The sequence below is a fragment of the Pelophylax lessonae genome (genome assembly GCF_965119305.1).
Source record: "Pelophylax lessonae genome assembly, chromosome: 6".
Lineage (NCBI taxonomy): Eukaryota > Metazoa > Chordata > Amphibia > Anura > Ranidae > Pelophylax > Pelophylax lessonae.
In genome coordinates this window covers 312570902-312589138 of record NC_138773.1, presented here as the reverse complement: position 1 = coordinate 312589138, position 18237 = coordinate 312570902, and the positions used below count along the sequence as shown (strand labels likewise).

The 18237-nt window shown below is 49.9% G+C and overlaps 1 protein-coding gene across 1 annotated transcript in view; it reads right to left on the bottom strand.

Annotated features, from left to right (window-relative positions):
* ERCC3 (ERCC excision repair 3, TFIIH core complex helicase subunit) overlaps positions 1-18237 on the bottom strand; it is a gene marked incomplete at its 3' end in the record, with an annotated part of 309947 nt that overhangs the window by 171928 nt on the left and 119782 nt on the right. The window lies entirely within an intron of this gene.

The window sequence follows — 18237 nt, the reverse complement described above, 5'->3', positions numbered from 1 at the left end:
AGGCCGTTTAAAACCAGCGATCGTAAAGCAGGATGGAAGATCGGTCCCTGAGACAGTAGATCCTCCCTGAGAGGAAGTCTCCACGGGACGTCCGCCACCAGTCTGACCAAGTCGGCGTATCAAGCTCGGCGAGGCCAGTCCGGAGCTGCCAGGATTACTGGAATTCCTTCCTCCTCTATCCTGCGAAGAAGTCTTGGCAGTAACCCAAGAGGAGGGAAGGCATACATTAGCTGGTATTGCCCCCACGGGGTGACCAGTGCGTCTGCGGTCTCTGCTAGAGGATCGCGGGAGCGAGCCACGAATCTCTGTACTTTTCTGTTGAATCGAGATGCCAACAGATCCACATCCGGGGTGCCCCAACGTAGGCACAACTGGTGGAAAACTTCTGGATGGAGGGACCATTCCCCCTGATCCGGAGTCTGACGGCTGAGATAATTTGCCTGCCAATTTTCCACCCCCGGAATGAACACCGCAGAGATAGCTGGAACAAATCGTTCCGCCCAGCGAAGAATGCAAGCCACTTCTTTGGCCGCTCGGACACTCTTGGTGCCCCCCTGGTGATTGACATAAGCCATGGCCGTGGCGTTGTCCAACTGGATCCGAACCGGGCTGCCCTGGAGCTGCTCGGTCCAGTGAATCAGACAAAGTCTGATCGCTCTCAGTTCCAATACATTTATCGGCAACCTGGATTCTTCCGGGGACCAAAGTCCCTGGATAGATAACTGACCGAGAATTCCTCCCCATCCGGATAGACTGGCATCCGTGGTCACTATCGTCCAATATATTGGCAGAAATGACTTTCCCTGGCTGAGCATCGGAGACCGAAGCCACCAGACCAGAGACTCTCTGGTCTGTTTGCTCAATCGGATCTGATTGTCCAGGGATTCCGGATTCTGATTCCATCTGAGAAGGATCTCTTGCTGAAGAATTCGGGTATGGGACTGGGCAAATGGGACTGCTTCGAAGGAAGCCACCATCAACCCCAGAACCCTCATGCAAGTCCGAAGGGAAGACCAGCTGTTGGATAGTAACAACTGGACTGCTGATTGAATCTTTCGGAGTTTCCCTACCGGAAGGAAAACTCTTGTCCTGACTGTGTCTAGAATTAGACCCAGATATTCGAGCCTCTGGGTGGGAACCAGAAATGACTTTTGCTGGTTCACCAGCCACCCGAATTCCTGTAAAGAAATCATAGTAATTTCTATGTTTTGTAGCAAGGTCTGAGGAGACTCTGCATGAAGCAGAAGATCGTCTAGGTAACCAAGAATCGATATGCCTCTTTGGCGCAGTAGTGCCAACATTGGGGCCAACACCTTCGTGAAGACCCGAGGAGCCGTGGCGAGACCGAAAGGTAACGCCACAAACTGATAGTGGTTCTCTTCTACGGAAAAGCGTAGAAACCGCTGATGTCCTGCGAAAATGGGAATGTAAAGATATGCGTCCTTGATGTCTATGGACGCTAGGACATCCCCTGGATGCAGGAAGGCTGCTACTGTGCGAATGGACTCCATTCTGAATCTTCTTATGTTGACAAAAGAATTGAGTGCCCTTAAGTCCAGAATTGGACGCACTTTGCCCTCTTTCCTGGGTATTGTAAATAGGTTTGAGTAAAAACCTTTGAAACCGTTCTGTCCAAGGAACGTGGACTACCACTCCTTGTTGTAGTAAATCTGTGACTGCTCTCCGCAGATCTTCTAAACGATCCGGGGATAGTCGGATATTGGAAGGGAAGAATCGCGCCGGTGGGAGAGATCGAAACTTGATCTTGTACCCTGACCTTATGACTTCGCAAACCCCTCTGTCCGGGATTCTGGAAAGCCATGGATCCGGGAACCGGCGAAGACGTCCCCCCACCCCAGTTATGGGTGGGGGCGCACCTTCAGGCTTTGGACGGTTTATCTTCAGGTCTGGAGGGGGCGGGCTTTTGCTTGCCCGACCAACGACCCCTGACGCCTCCTGCAGGAGCTTTGGAGGACTTAATTTTTTCACCTGCGGGACGAAAAAACCTCTTGTGAGCAGAAAAAGAAGGCCCTCGTCTTTGACGAGTCCCTTTACCTTTAAAATTTTGCTGTAAAAAGGTGCTCTTTCCACCCGTGAGATCCTTAATGATCTCATCTAAGTTGGCTCCAAATAGACGCTCTCCTAAAAAGGGGACATTAGCCAATGCTTTTTTGGAACCTTGGTCGGCTAACCAACCTTTTAGCCACAGTGTACGCCTGAGAACCACTGCTGAGACTGATGCTCACGCCAATAATGGAGTGGCGTCTAACGCCGCATCACACACAAACTGTAACCCCTGTATCATTTGTTCCAACAAATCTGATACCGCCTGAGGGACCTCTTCTAAGTCCCGGCGTAACCACTTGGTCCATTCAGTTACAGCCTGCGAAACCAGACCAATAGCAATTATTGGTCTGAAAGCTGATCCAATCAAGGAAAACATGGTGCGAGACATAGCTTCTATCTTGCGATCCACTGGATCTTTAAAAGACGGAGCGTCTTCTAGAGGAATAACCGTGGCTTTATTCAATCTAGCAATTGGTGAATCCACCACAGGTGGTTCTGTCCATATCTTAATGAGGGTTTCCTCAAACGGATAACGCCTGTTAATGCGTTTAGAAATAGTAAAAGTGCGTTTTGGCAGACGCCATTCTTCTTCGATTGGATTGCCAAAACATTTGGGCAATGGAAAAACCTTCGCCACTTTGATGCGTTTTTTAGTCCCAAAAGGGATTTCAGTTTCAGCTATTTCCGATGGAATACCCTGTAATCTTAAGGTTTCTTGAACAGATACAATGAGTGCGTTTACCAACGCTTCCTCTCGGGCTATGGCTGATGCCGAAACACCGCTGTCTGAAGAGACAGGACCCGAGACACCAATCCCAGATGAAGTACCTGCAACTGCAGAAATAGGCTCAGAGTCTGAATCCGAGGTTTCAGATAATAAGGGGTTAGGCGGGGGTCGCTTTCTTGCGCCCTGTCCCTGACAAGCCACTTCCACCCGGGACACAAAAGTTTCCATAATAGCTGACAATGATTCAATTGTCAGTGGGGTGCTGGAGGATCCTGCAGACCCCTCGAGGGGATCCGGAGGAGATACATGAGTGGCAGGGTCCATGTTAATTCAGGACACCTTTGCCTGAAAACACAAAAAAAAAATACTTGTATTTTTTTATTTAAAAAAAAAAAAAAAAAAAAAAAACTTTTTTTTTTATTTTTTTTTTTTTATTTATTTTTTTTTTTTTAAATTTTTTTTTTTTTTTTATGTGTCTCCCCCTAGCGCAATAGCGCCCCTCAGAGTACCTGCTTCTCGATCCCACAGAGAGAGAGAGGGACCCCCAAGGCTCACCAACCGATGCAGTGAAGTTTCCAACCAACTGCAGTCAGCGTCTGTCTTTTACAGACTGGAAGGAGCTGTTGCTTTTTCCCGGGTAGAAGGACGTGGCTCCGCCCCCTGTGTACGCCTTCCGGCGTTCCCAGCTCTCCACGAGGTAGCTGGGCTCATGAAACATGGCCGCCCCCATACAGGAGACATTAGACTCCAAAAACATGGCGGCCGGTGTGACCTGAGGACATGCATGCACCTGGTCTACGGCAAAATGGCGGCGGACCGCCGAAATCGTTTTTCCCAGCACATCCACTTGCATCTCTGCTGAGTGGCGATTGATTGATCTACAGGAGATACACTACAAATAAGGTAGGATTATACCTCCTATGTCTGCTGTAATGCTACAGTCTGCTGGGTAGAGTGTTAGCTCTCAAACCAAGTCCACTTCCCACAAACACATACTGTATTTACCAGGGGGACTTTTAGTGTCAGATATATACTGACCATGTATGGAGGGGCCCATAATTCATACTGCCTCATAACGAGGAAAGAAAAAAGGGAACGTTTACTCACCATACCGAACCGACAGGCACCCTCTCTTCACAATACCCTCTCCACCGGGGTGGGGGTTTGTGGACCACTCCGGACGCCTCGACTCTCTGGTTCCTGGCGTCCAAGCGAGATTTTTAACTCGCAAGGTCAGTCCCTCCACTGGGACTCCGTCGCGGCCGACCCAGCGCGGAGCTCTGGTCTGCACGCGCTCGTAGGCAGAAACCGGGGTGACCACTGGATCTCAACATCCAGCCCGTCGCCCGGCCCCGCATACTTACTTGAATGTGTCGCGGCCGACCAAGCGCAATGCCATGGTCTGCGCGCGCTCGTAGGCCGGCTGGGGTGACCACAAGTGTCGCCCAGTCCGGCATTTTTGCTTGAAGATCTCACAGGAAAAACACTGGAGAAAAACTACCTAAAAAATGTCTTTTTCTAAAGAAAAAAGTCTTGCCAGGACCAAAAGATCCCAGCAAGGAACTTAGGTCCTTACTCCTGACTAGACAGAAAAAAACTGATTCCCTGTAGCAGAGAGAGGGAGGATATACCCTCAGGGACTGCCCCTAAGGTGGAGCCAGAACGTTTTGTCTTTCTGCCTAGTCCTACTCCTGCGGAGACAACATAACCCAGCTCTTGAGAATCAAGAAGACTACGTCTGTCAATGAGCGATAGAGAAACTCGATCTTGTAACCAGATCGAACGATCTCCTGAACCCACCTGTCCCGCACGCGGGCCAACCAGGGTTGAAGAAAACCGAGCAAGCGTCCCCCCACCCCAAAACTGGGTGAGGGCGCCCCTTCAGGCCGCACTGTTATGGGCAGCGGGTCCGGACTGACCGGACTTTTGTTTACCAGACCAGGTCTTCTTTTGAGAGCCTTGTCCTTTGAACGGTTTGCCCTTGTAGTGCGACCGAAAGGCACGAAAGGACCCCTGAGGGGGCCGAAAATTAGCATGCTTCTTCCCAGAAGCCCCTTTAGCCTTGGGGAAATGGGGCAAGAGAGTGCTCTTACCTCCGGTGATCCCCTTAATCAACACATCCAAGGACTCCCCAAAAAGGCGAGACCCATCATAAGGCAGATTGGCTAAGGTCTTACGTGAAGATTGGTCCACCGACCAACACTTCAACCAAACCAGGCGGCGAGACAACACCGCCACGCTGTGCACACGTGCAGCCAACGGGACTAAGTCCAAGTCCGCATCACACAGATACATGACACCCTGGTGGATCTGATCCACCATATCCAGGGTCGCCGGCGAGGCTGAATCGGCCACTAGGACGCGCCTAAGCATCTGCGTCCAACTTGCGACAGCCTGGGCCGCCATGAGAGAGGCAAACAGAGCCTTAAGCATAGAACCCGTAACAGAATAAGTATGACGGGCAAGAGACTCCAGTCTTCTATCCGTGGCATCACGGAACACCGGGGAATCCTCTGCAGGAATCGCAGTGGATTTGTTCAAAACCGCAATTGCGTGATCCACCGGGGGTGGGACACACCACCGTTCATCAGTGGAAGGCGAAAAAGGATAACACAGCTTGAACCTACTTGGCACAGCAAAAGGTTTGCGTGAATTGCGCCATTGTTCCTTAACAGCGCCCTGAAAATCATCATTGCAGGGAAAAACCTGCGGCGTCCTGCGTTTTCTCTGCGTCCCATAACCCGCCAAGGCAGCGGGAGGACACACTTCATCCTGCAAACGCAGCGTTTGTTTTATGGAAGCAATCAATTCATCCATGATTGCAAGCTCTTCAGGCGAGCCAGGGGGAGAATTATCCACCCCTTCAACTTCAGCCTCCACCTCGGACCCCACTAGATCCAGGGAGGAGCGGGACCCCGATAAGGAGACCCCCGCCATAACAGCCCCATCACCTTCACCCTCAGAATCAGAGGAAATAGAAACTCTGGGTCTTTTAGTAGATTGAGCAGCCACCAGCATCTGCACCTGAGCAGCAAGGCCAGCCACAATAGTGGCCAAATCCCCCCCCTGGGGGGGAAACAGCGGTCCCCTGGCTATCCACCAAGGTGGCAGGAAATTTGCCCTCCTGAGAATCCATTGCCCCAATATGATATGCCGGAGAATAAAGGGTTAACTGCCCCTTTAATAAGCGTGGCGAGCGCAGCCCACCGCACCACACACAAGCACAATGAGACCCCCACAGGGACAATAAACTGACACAGGCAATGGATATAGCAAGAACAGAAGGATAGAACCTGAGGAGACCCTCGCCGCTGCTGCTGCCTCGATCGGTGTACCCAGGAGAAGAGGAAGTGATGAGACCAGGGCGCTCTATTAAAGCCTATGGGAGGCTACAAGAAAATGGCCGCCATGCATGTAGAACATGCGGCCGGAGCGAGTGTAGGCAAAATGGCGCCGTTTGGCGCCGAAACCGCCGCTCCACAGTACAGTAATGCACACATGTCTGTATATAAAAAAACATGTCAGATCGCCGCAGCGATCGCTGTATAATGCCCAAACATGCCACAAAACATGCCACAAAACATGCCCACAGCACACAGCTTCTCACACTGACAAGGCTGACACACACAGTGTCACACAGCTCCCCCCCCCCCTGCAGCCCACAGCATGCAGCCGAGAGATAGGGAGACAAACAGTGTGAATAGAGGCAGGTTACACAGTCCCAGACTGACACCCCCCCAGACAGACAGGTCCCCACATAAATACACTTACCTCACATGGCGTGGGGGACCCGCACAGGCGAACAAGCCGCTGCACATGAGGCAGGGAGAGTCGCATACAAGACGCACAGAATGGGGGTTAAGAAACCGCACAGCGTCCAGTGAGGTAGCCACCTCACCAATCATCCCTGCACCGAACAGGGATGGGTCGTTCACTGTGCCAGGAGCGTTACCTGGCTGAACGCTCGATGGCAGGCTGGGAAGCCACTGACCCACGACCTGCGACCAGGGGGATCAGCCCGAGACCCAGCCCGCATGATCCTCTTCATCCGAAGAACTAACTAACGCTGACAAAAAGAACAGCTAAGTAAAGGTAGATAGAAAACTCAAACAAAATTTCAAAAAGAAGAAAGAGTCTGGGGCACAAAGCCCCAGCACAGAGAGAGCCAGCCACTCCTGACAAGCTAGACATAAAAACTGAGATATGGTTGCAGGAAGTAGGAGGGTATTGACTGAGGGGACCACCCCTTGAGGGTGGGATATGTTAAAAGCTTTAATGTTAACATATTCTGTTGCCTAGCTACTCCTTCGGAGCAAAGTCTAATACCCCATTGTGACGAATATGAAGAGGCGGTGACTGTCGGAGGACGTAAGAGAAAACGGAATTTTTGTAAAATCTTACCTGTAAAATTCCTTTCTCTGAGTCCTCCGACAGTCGCCGCCTCTTCATATTCGTCACATATGGGGTATTAGACTTTGCTCCGAAGGAGTAGCTAGGCAACAGAATATGTTAACAATAAAGCTTTAACATATCCCACCCTCAAGGGGTGGTCCCCTCAGTCAATACCCTCCTACTTCCTGCAACCATATCTCAGTTTTAGTGGAATAGCAGTAGAGTATACAATCAAACCCCAAAAGAGGGGTGGGGGCGGCGACTGTCGGAGGACTCAGAGAAAGGAATTTTACAGGTAAGATTTTACAAAAATTCCGTTTTCTCTTACGTCCTCCGACAGTCGCCGCCTCTTCATATTCGTCACATATGGGGACGTCCCAAAGCAGTGCAAACATGAGGGGTGGGAAACGCATCCGCGCCGAAAGGCAACGCAGTCTCCACAACAAAGAAAGGAACCTTACCAAAGGAAGGAAACCAGCTGGGCAACAGCAAAAATAAGTGCTCAACAGGAGCAACAACCCAGGAAAAGACAAAAAAACCAGGGGATACAAAACTTATCCCAACAGCCAGGAGTCCCCAACAAGGGACCCTAGGGAACAGCCGCACTAAGAACCTTGCGGCCAAAGGAAGCATCCGCCGATGCCTGAACATCTACTTTGTAGAATCTTGTGAAAGTGTGCACGGTCGACCAAGTCGCCGCCTTACACACCTGGGCTACAGAAGCCCCATGACGACAGGCCCAAGACGTACTCAGAGATCTAGTAGAGTGCGCCTTCACAGGCACAGGGGGAACCTTCCCCTGCAAAGCATAGGCCTGTTCAATGGTCTGCCTGATCCATTTGGCGATGGTAGAGGCCGAAGCCGCCATGCCCTTCCGAGGACCCTCTGGAAGAACAAACAAGGAGTCCGTCTTTCGAAAAGACTCAGTCGATTTAAGGTAAACCCTTATCGCCCGAACAACATCCAGAGAGTGCAATCTCACCTCCTTTGGATGTTTAGGCTTCGTGCACAACGAAGGCAAGACAATATCCTCATTAAGATGGAATTCCGAAACTCGTTTCGGCAGAAAAGAAGGATTAGGTCGCAAGACCACCTTATCCAAATGAATAACCAGGTACGGAGACTTGCAGGACAAAGCCGCCAGTTCCGACACTCTGCGACCCGAAGTGATCGCCACCAAAAAGGCGACCTTTTTGGACAACATAGACAACGAGATCTCCCTGATCTGTTCAAAAGGAGCACGTTGTAACACAGAGAGAACGAGATTCAAGTCCCAAGGGGGCAGAGGATCCCGCCTCGGGGGAACCAGATGCCGCACACCCTGAACAAAGGTGCCAACCAAAGGATTGGAAGCCACGGGACGTTGAAACAGAACGGCCAGAGCAGACACCTGACCCTTTATCGTAGCCAGCGCCAAACGCTGATCAACACCCGTTTGAAGGAAAGACAGCACACGGGACACCGAGTACGTGCGGGGTGAAAACCCCCTGGACTCACACCAGGCAAAATAGGCCTTCCAAGTACGGTAATAAACCTTCCCCGAGGAAGACTTCCTCGCGTTGATTAAAGTATGAACGACCTCCGGAGAGAGACCCCTCTCCTTCAGGACCTCGGTTTCAACAGCCAGGCCGTCAAAGCCAGCGACTGTAAAGCAGGATGGTATATCGGTCCTTGAGACAGTAGATCGTCTCGAAGAGGCAGACGCCACGGGGCGTCGACCGCCAGATTCACGAGGTCTGCGTACCAGGACCGGCGAGGCCAGTCCGGTGCCACAAGAATCACCGTGTTGCGTTCCGAGTGTAACCTGCGAAGGAACCTGGACAGCAACTGAATCGGTGGAAACGCGTACATCAGCCTGTACTGATGCCACGGGGCCACTAACGCGTCCGACGCGTCTGCCCGAGGGTCGCGCGTCCTTGCCACGAACCTCTTCACCTTGTTGTTGAGGCGAGACGCGAACAGGTCCACTTCTGGAAGACCCCACTTCGCGCACAACGTCTGGAAGACAGCCGGATGGAGAGACCATTCCCCCTGATCCAGGGTCTGGCGACTCAGATAGTCCGCCTGCCAGTTCTCCACTCCCGGAATGTGAACCGCCGTTATCGCCGGGACATGAGTCTCGGCCCAAGACAGAATGTCGGCCACTTCTCGAGCCGCTCGGGCACTCCTGGTGCCCCCTTGGTGGTTGATGTAGGCCACCGCCGTGGCATTGTCTGTCTGCACCCGAACCGGGCAACCCTGCAGCCGGTCCGTCCAGCGATGAAGACAGAGCCTTATCGCACGCAATTCCAGAATGTTGATCGGAAGGGAAGACTCCCCCTCCGACCAAGTCCCCTGAGCGGACAGAACGCCCAGAACTCCACCCCAGCCCGACAGGCTGGCATCCGTGGTGATCACCGTCCACGAGATCGGACGAAACGACTTGCCCCCGGACACCAACGGGGACTGGAGCCACCACAGAAGGTTTTCCCTGGTGCGAAGACTCAACGAGACTTGAAGATCCAGAGATTGAGGTCGCCCGTCCCACCTGGACAGGATCTCCGCTTGGAGACTCCGCGTGTGAAACTGTGCGAAAGGAATCGCCTCGAAGGCCGAGACCATCAATCCCAGACATCTCATACACGTCCGCAGAGACGAGTGCGGAACGTCCCTGAGGGACCTGACTTCCTCCCGGAGAGTCCTGAGTTTGTCTTCCGGCAGGAAGACCTTCGCCTGCACCGAGTCCAGTATCATTCCCAGATAGGGGAGACGAACCGACGGACTCAGTGTCGACTTTGGAAAATTTATCGTCCAACCAAACTCCTGCAGAGTTTGCATTGTGACAGACAGGTCCTCCTCCAGACCTTGTCTGGTCGCAGACCGAACCAGAATGTCGTCCAGATACCCCAGGACAGAAATGCCCTGGGCCCTCAATAATGCCAGAACCGGTGCAAGCACCTTGGTGAAGACCCGCGGAGCCGAGGCGAGACCAAAGGGCAACGCCACGAACTGGTAGTGATCCTCCGCAATGGCAAAACGAAGGTACCTCTGATGACCCTCGAATATGGGGATGTGAAGGTACGCATCCTTCAAATCGATGGAGGCCATGAATTCCCCCGGAACCAGGGCAGCCACCACCGACCGCAGGGATTCCATGCGGAACTTGCGAACCCGCACAGAGCGGTTCAGAGCCTTCAAGTCCAGAATTGGACGAACCTTGCCCTCCTTCCTGGGCACGGTGAACAGATTGGAATAAAACCCCCGAAATCTGTCCCGATGAGGCACCGGAACCACCACTCCCTAAACCCTCAGGTCCCGCACCGCCAGGTGCAGGTCCCGCAAACGCTCTGGAGACAGTTGAAGATTTGAGGGAAAAAATCTGCTCTCCGGCCGAGAGAGAAACTCGATCTTGTAACCAGATCGAACGATCTCCTGAACCCATCTGTCCCGCACACGGGCCAACCAGGGCTGAAGAAAACCGAGCAAGCGTCCCCCCACCCCAAAACTGGGTGAGGGCGCCCCTTCAGGCCGAACTGTTATGGGCTGCAGATCCGGATTGGCCGGACTTCTGTTTCCCAGACCAGGGCTTCTTCTGAGAGCCTTGACCTTTGAACGGCTTGCCCTTGTAGTGCGGCCGAAAGGCACGAAAGGACCCCTGAGGGGGCCGAAAATTAGCATGCTTCTTCCCAGAAGCCCCCTTAGCCTTGGGGAAATGGGGCAAGAGAGTGCTCTTACCCCCGGTGATCCCCTTAATCAACACATCCAGGGACTCCCCAAAAAGGCGAGACCCATCATAAGGCAGATTGGCTAAGGTCTTACGTGAAGATTGGTCCACCGACCAACATTTTAACCAAACCAGGCGGCGAGACAACAGCGCCACGCTGTGCACACGTGCAGCCAACGGAATCAAGTCCAGGTCCGCATCACACAGATACATGACACCCTGGTGGATCTGATCCACCATATCCAGGGTCGCCGCCGAGGCCGAATCGGCCACTAGGACGCGCCTAAGCATCTGCGTCCAACTTGCGATCGCCTGGGCCGCCATGAGAGAAGCAAACAGAGCCTTAAGCATAGAACCCGTAACAGAATAAGTATGACGGGCAAGAGACTCCAGTCTCCTATCCGTGGCATCACGGAAAACAGGGGAACCCTCTGCAGGAATCGCAGTGGCTTTGTTCAAAACCGCAATTGCATGATCCACTGGTGGAGGCACACACCACCGTTCATCAGTGGCAGGCGAAAAAGGATAACGCAGCTTGAATTTACTTGGTACCGCAAAAGGTTTGCGCAGATCGCGCCATTGATCCTTAACGGCGCGCTGAAAATCAGCATTGCAGGGAAAAACCTGCGGCGTCCTGCGTTTTCTCTGCGTCCCATAAGCCGCCAAGGCAGCGGGGGGACACACTTCGTCCTGCAAACGCAGCGTTTGCTTAATGGAAGCAATCAACTCATCCATGATTGCAAGCTCTTCAGGCGAGCCAGGGGGAGAATTATCGACCCCCTCAACTTCAGCCTCCACCTCAGACCCCACTAGATCAAGAGAGGAGCGGGACCCCGATAAGGAGGTCCCTGCCAGAACAGCCCCATCACCTTCACCCTCAGAATCAGAGGACAGAGCAACTCTGGGCCGTTTAGTAGATTGAGCAGCCACCAGCATTTGCACCTGAGCAGCAAGGCCAGCCACAATAGCGGCTAAATCCCCCCCTGGGGGGGAAAGAACGGTCCCCTGGCTTTCCACCAATACTGTAGGAAATTTGCCCTCCTGAGAATCCATTGCCCCTGTAATGCCAGACAACCAAGGGTTAACTGCCCCTTTTTTGCAAGCGCGGCAAGCGCAGCCCACCGCACCACACTCAAGCACAATGAGACCCCCACAGGGAATATGCAAACTGAACACAGGCAATGGATGGCAAGAACAGAAGGATAAAACCTGAGGAGACCCTCGCCGCTGCTGCTGCCTCGATCGGTGTTCCTGGAAAGAGGAAGTGATGCTGCCAGGGCGCTCTATGTAAGCCTATGGAGGCTACAAGAAAATGGCCGCCATGCATGTAAACCATGCGGCCGGAGCGGGTGCAGGCAAAATGGCGTCGTTTGGCGCCGAAAACTCCGCTCCACAGTGCATTAAAACACATATTACAATCCAATATAAGGATACATGTTAGATCGCCGTAGCGATCGCTGTATATGCCCAAACATGCCAAGAAAAAAACATGCCCCACAGCACACAGCTCTCACACTGCCCAGCCTGACACACACAGTGCCATACAGCTCCCCCCCCCCCCCCCTTGCAGCCCACAGCATGCAGCCGAGAGATAGGGAGACAAGCAGTGTGAATAGAGGCAGGTTACACAGTCCCAGACTGACACCCCCCCCGACAGACAGGTCCCCACATAAATACACTTACCTCACATGGCGTGGGGGACCCGCACAGGCGAACAAGCCGCTGCACATGAGGCAGGGAGAGTCGCAATTCAAGACGCACAAAATGGGGGTTAAGAAACCGCACAGCGTCCAGTGAGGTAGCCACCTCACCAATCATCCCTGCACCGAACAGGGATGGGTCGTTCACTATGCCAGGAGCGTTACCTGGCTGAACGCTCGATGGCAGACTGGGAAGCCACTGACCCATGACCTGCGACCAGGGGGATCAGCCCGAGACCCAGTCCGCATGATCCTCTTCGTCCGAAGAACTAACTAACGCTGACAAAATAACAGCTATTAAAAGGTAGAGAGAAAAACTCAAACAAAATATTAAAAAGAAGAAAGAGTCTGGGACAGAAAGTCCCAGCACAGAGAGAGCCAGCCACTCCTGACAAGCTAGACATTAAAACTGAGATATGGTTGCAGGAAGTAGGAGGGTATTGACTGAGGGGACCACCCCTTGAGGGTGGGATATGTTAAAGCTTTATTGTTAACATATTCTGTTGCCTAGCTACTCCTTCGGAGCAAAGTCTAATACCCCATATGTGACGAATATGAAGAGGCGGCGACTGTCGGAGGACGTAAGAGAAAATTGATTTTAGGCATTTTGCATTTGTGGTAGTAAGCCACGTGTCTTCCGAGAGGAACATAGTAGTTGCCAACATGCATGGTTTGTAAGTGTTTATTCACCCGTTTCCCAAATTCCTGTCGGGTCTTCCCGATGTAGAAGGACCCGCATTCGCAGGTCATCATGTAGACCACACCTCTGGTCTTGCAGTTAAAATGACCTTTCCATTCAAATACAATATGACTTGTGTAGCAATTGTATACACTATATTGGGTTTTTTTTTTTTTTTTTTTAACTCAAGCTTTGCAGTGGAATAACTTCCTTACAGGATGTCTCCAACTTACAAGCTGACCTCAATGCACTGTTTCATTGGGCAACTATGTGACAAATGAGGTTTAATGTTGAAAAGTGTAAAGTTATACACTTGGGGGCTAAGAATATGCATGCATCATACATACTAGGGGGAGTAGAACTGGGGGAATCCATAGCGGAGAAGGATCTGGGTGTTCTGGTAGATCATAAGCTTAATAATAGCATGCAATGCCAAGCTGCAGTTTCCAAAGCAAGCAAAGTCCTTTCTTGCATTAACAGAGGCATGGACTCCAGAGAGAGAGAGATATCATTTTGCCCCTGTACAAATCATTAGTAAGACCTCATCTGGAGTATGCAGTTCAGTTTTGGGCACCAGTTCTTAACCACTTAAGCCCCGGAAGACTTTACCCCCTTCCTGACCAGGCCCTATTTTGCGATTCGGCATTGCGTGACTTTAACGGACTATTGCGTGGTCGTGCAACGCTGTACCTAAACGAATTTGATGTCCTTTTTTTCCCCTACAAACAGAGCTTTCTTTTGGTGGTATTTGATCACCTGTGCAATTTTTTGATCATGCGCTATAAACAAAAAAAAAAGAGCAACAATTTTGCAAAAATAACAATATTTTTCACACTTTTTTATATGAAATTCCCCCCCCCAAAAAAAATGTAAAAATCAAACTAACATTTCTGGCCAATTTGTTTTCTGCTACATATGTTTGGTAAAAAAAAAAAAAAAAAAAAAAAAAAAATCACAATAAGCGTATTTTGATTGGTTTGCACAAAAGTTATTGCGTTTACTAACTAAGGGAAAGATTTTTGTCATTTTTGTTGTTTTTCTTTAACGAGTAATGGCGGCGATCTGCGATTTTTTTTTTGCGGGACTGCGACATTGCGGCGGACAGATCGGACCCTTGACTGACATTTTTGCCACTTTTGGGGGTACCAGTGACATTACTACAGTAATCAGTGCTATACATATGCACTGTTACTGTAAAAATGACACTGGCAGGGAAGGGGTTAACTTTATTGGGGAAGGAGGGGTTAAGTGTGTCCCTAGGGTCGTGTTTCTAACTGTGCAGGGATGTGGCTTTACATGTAACAGCACAGATCAACGGTCCTACATAGCAGGACTGTATGATCTGTGCTGTTACACAGGGAAGAATAACAGGCGGCTTTGTTTACATTAGCCGCCTGCCTTTCTCCCTTCACAGCGGACGATCGCGAGTGACCGGCGGACATCGGGTCCGCGGGTCACTCGCACGGAGGTGTCCGTGAACGAGCCGGGCGGGATCGCGCGCTCGCCCCCTATTGGCTTACAGGCTAGTGACGTACCCATATGTCACTTTGCCTGGCCGGGGCTGACCGCTGCAGTATATGTACTTGTGGCGGTTCGGCAACCGGTTAAAAAGGATATCAGGGAACTGGAGAAAGTGCAGAGAAGGGCAACCAAACTGATAAGAGGCATGGAGGAGCTCATCTATGGGGAAAGATTAGAGGAACTGAATTTATTCTCTCTTGAGGAGAGGAGATTAAGGGGGGATATGATCACCATGTATAAATACATAAGGGGTCCATATAGTGAACTTGGTGTTGAGTTGTTCACTTTAAGGTCATCACAGAGGACAAGGGGGCACTCTTTACGTCTAGAGGAAAAGAGATTTCATCTCCAAATACAGAAAGATTTCTTCACTGTAGGAGCTGTGAAAATGTGGAATAGACTCCCTCCAGAGGTGGTTCTGGCCAGCTCACTAGATTGCTTTAAAAAATCCTGGACTCTTTCCTAGGTGTATATAATATAACTGGATACTAATATTTCTAGGTAAAGTTGATCCAGGGAATATCCGATTGCCTCTCGGGGGATCAGGAAGGAATTTTTTTTCCCCTGCTGTAGCAAATTGGATAATGCTTTGCTGGGTTTTTTCGCCTTCCTCTGGATTAACTGCTGGTATAGGATGGTGTATATGGGATTGTATTGTACTGTTTTTTTTTTGTTTGTTTTTTTTATTGGTTAAACCAGATGGACTTTTTTTTTTTTTTTCAAACCCGACTGTAAGGGCTCTTTCACACGGGTGGTCCGATCAGATCTGCCTGTCAGTTTTTTTAGGCGGATCTGATCGGATGCCCAGTCAGCCCTATGGAGCAGCGGATGTCAGCGGTGACATGTCCGCTGACACCCGCATCCGATCCTGTCCGTGAAATCCGGACGGATGGAAACCCTATTTTACATCCGTCCTGGGGATCGGATCGGACAGGCGGTCTGCTCTCATCCAATCCCCCATAGAGAGCAGCGGGGGCTGTGACACCTCCCTCTCCGCACTGCAAGCGGAGACGGAGCGGTCATCCGCCGGCTCAGCGGGGATCGCGGATCGATCCCCGCTGAGCAGCACGGATCCGCCTACGGAGGCGGACCGTGTGAAAGAGCCCTAACTATGCAAGTCCCACATTATAAAATGTCATAGCTTGTATATTTGATAAATATTTCTTCACAATTTGCATTGCTTTAAGACAAAATCACCAATTGACACATTTTGGGGGGTAAATCCAATTTATTTAATGCTAATAAAAACACAACAGGACATGAGGGCGCTTGCATGTCAAATTACTTTGCTATATTAATTCAGACAAGCAGTTCGATCAAGTGCAACCATTCAGTAAGAAGAAGAGAAAAAAAAAAAAATAAGGTTTTTATAAAAAACAAAATCATATTTTCATCATAAAACATAACAAAATAGTGTTGGATCCAGCCTTAGACACATTATATAATATGTATTCAAGTTGATTAAGTTTCTTCGCTATGACAGGTTGTCGCTTGCTGCCACAAAAAAAAAAAAAAAAAAAAAATAATAAGCCGACCGTGGCGTCAGCAAGCCTGGTTATAAACTTCAGTACATTTTATAGGTACAAGAACACCCAGAAGCAATGAAGTAGCTCAGTATATTAAAATCTCAAATGTTTTCAACACGCATAGACAGTACAGTAGTACATCGCACAAACTCTTTCATACGCACATTTGCAGCTGCTCTGAATTTTTTTTTTTTATTATTTTTTTTTTTTTTTACAATCCATGAATTAATTCAAATAAAATCTTAAAAAGAAAAAAAAAAGTGCAAAACGTTTACAAAGTAATAAAAAATGCTGTACAGTAAGATATATAGTGCCCAAAGACTGGCATACAATCACAAGTGGAACTGCATAAAAGACCGACGACGCTCAAAATTGATCATACGGGTTTGGGGGGGTTGCTGGCGATCCGGTTCATTTTTATTTTTTGGCGTCGCAGGTATACTTGTGTGCGGTTTTTGCACGGTTCTGTTCAAAGGCTGCAAAACGTTAAGCCGATAAAATCATGGCATCGCCCCCCCCCCCCCCAAGGGTTTTCCCATACTCAAGACGCAGGGATCTCCAAACTGGGAACTACGTGCCCCAATGAGGCATTGTAAAACATTCACAGACATCATGATTAGGCATTGATGAGAATTGTAGTTCCTGAACAACAGGAGGGCCACAGTTTTCAAGACCCCTGTGAGGAAACATCTCTGCTGTTCTGCAAAGTATAAAGGGCAAGGTTATGTGAGGTTAAGTATATAAATTATTAAACTTGATTAAAAAAAAAAAAATCAGTAGGTAAAGCCAACAGGTTTCAGGTGCCCCCCCCCCCTTTATCAGGACCAAATAATGGTGGGGACAAAAATACTGGAAAATGTGAGCAAAGGTTCAAGGATTGGTATGTTAGATACCTGCATTGACATTTCACTAATCCTTGATCCCCCCCCCCAATTGTCCAGTATTTTTGCCTGTCACGGCCAACATTTAGGCCCTGATAAAGGAAGGGGAGCTGTGAGCACCCAAAACCCGTTGCCTTTACAGGCCACTTTACATACTGTACATTCACATACATCTCTACCCTATAGCCCCATATACACGTACTGATCGTCGGCCGAACGATCGGCCGTCTTTTGTCCAGGGCTGTCGTGTCTGTTGAAAAGTGCAAAAGACTGCACACAAATTTTGTCGGCCAACAACAGCCGACTGCAGAAGTGATGTCATGTGATGGTTAACTTGCCTTGTCTTTTTTCTTTTCTGAGCATGCCCAGTCTTGCTAATCGGCTGTCTGTCGGCCGAAATTTGTACTGACTGGCGAACAATCGGCCGTTCTGGTGTTGGCCAACAAGAATTTTAATGCCTGCACGACAGATTCTGTTCGGCCGAAAATGCGCTGTCGGCAGCATCATACTAACAAGCCTACAATCGGTCGTTGGCCGAATATTTACGGCCGACAATCGGTACGTGTGTACGGGGCTTAAGGCTTGGGCCTGGTTTACACTTATATTTGGGGGGGTTGACAGTAAAAACTTGTGGTTGAACCATGTTTTTACAGCCAATTACGCATTTAGAGCGATAAGACGCTGGCACGTAATCCAACCAAATCAATGGCTGCCTAAAAATACAATATCAGTTTTATAGAGAGCTAATCCTTTAATAACGGATAACAGATCTGATAAAACGGATCAGAACGCCTAGAATCGGTCTTAAAAAATACCAGCGCCTTTGCTACATTTGTTAAAGTGGGGGGAGCAATTATGCAAAAATTGCCTGGAACGGGCAAATCTAATGGAGCCACATATTCCTAGCGATATCTTTAGCCCCACCCACATTGTTAGCGATACATTTAGCCCCACCCACATATTTCAAGCGATATCTTCATCCCCACCCACATATTTCAAGCAATTTCTTTAGTCCCACCCACATATTTCAAGCAATTTCTT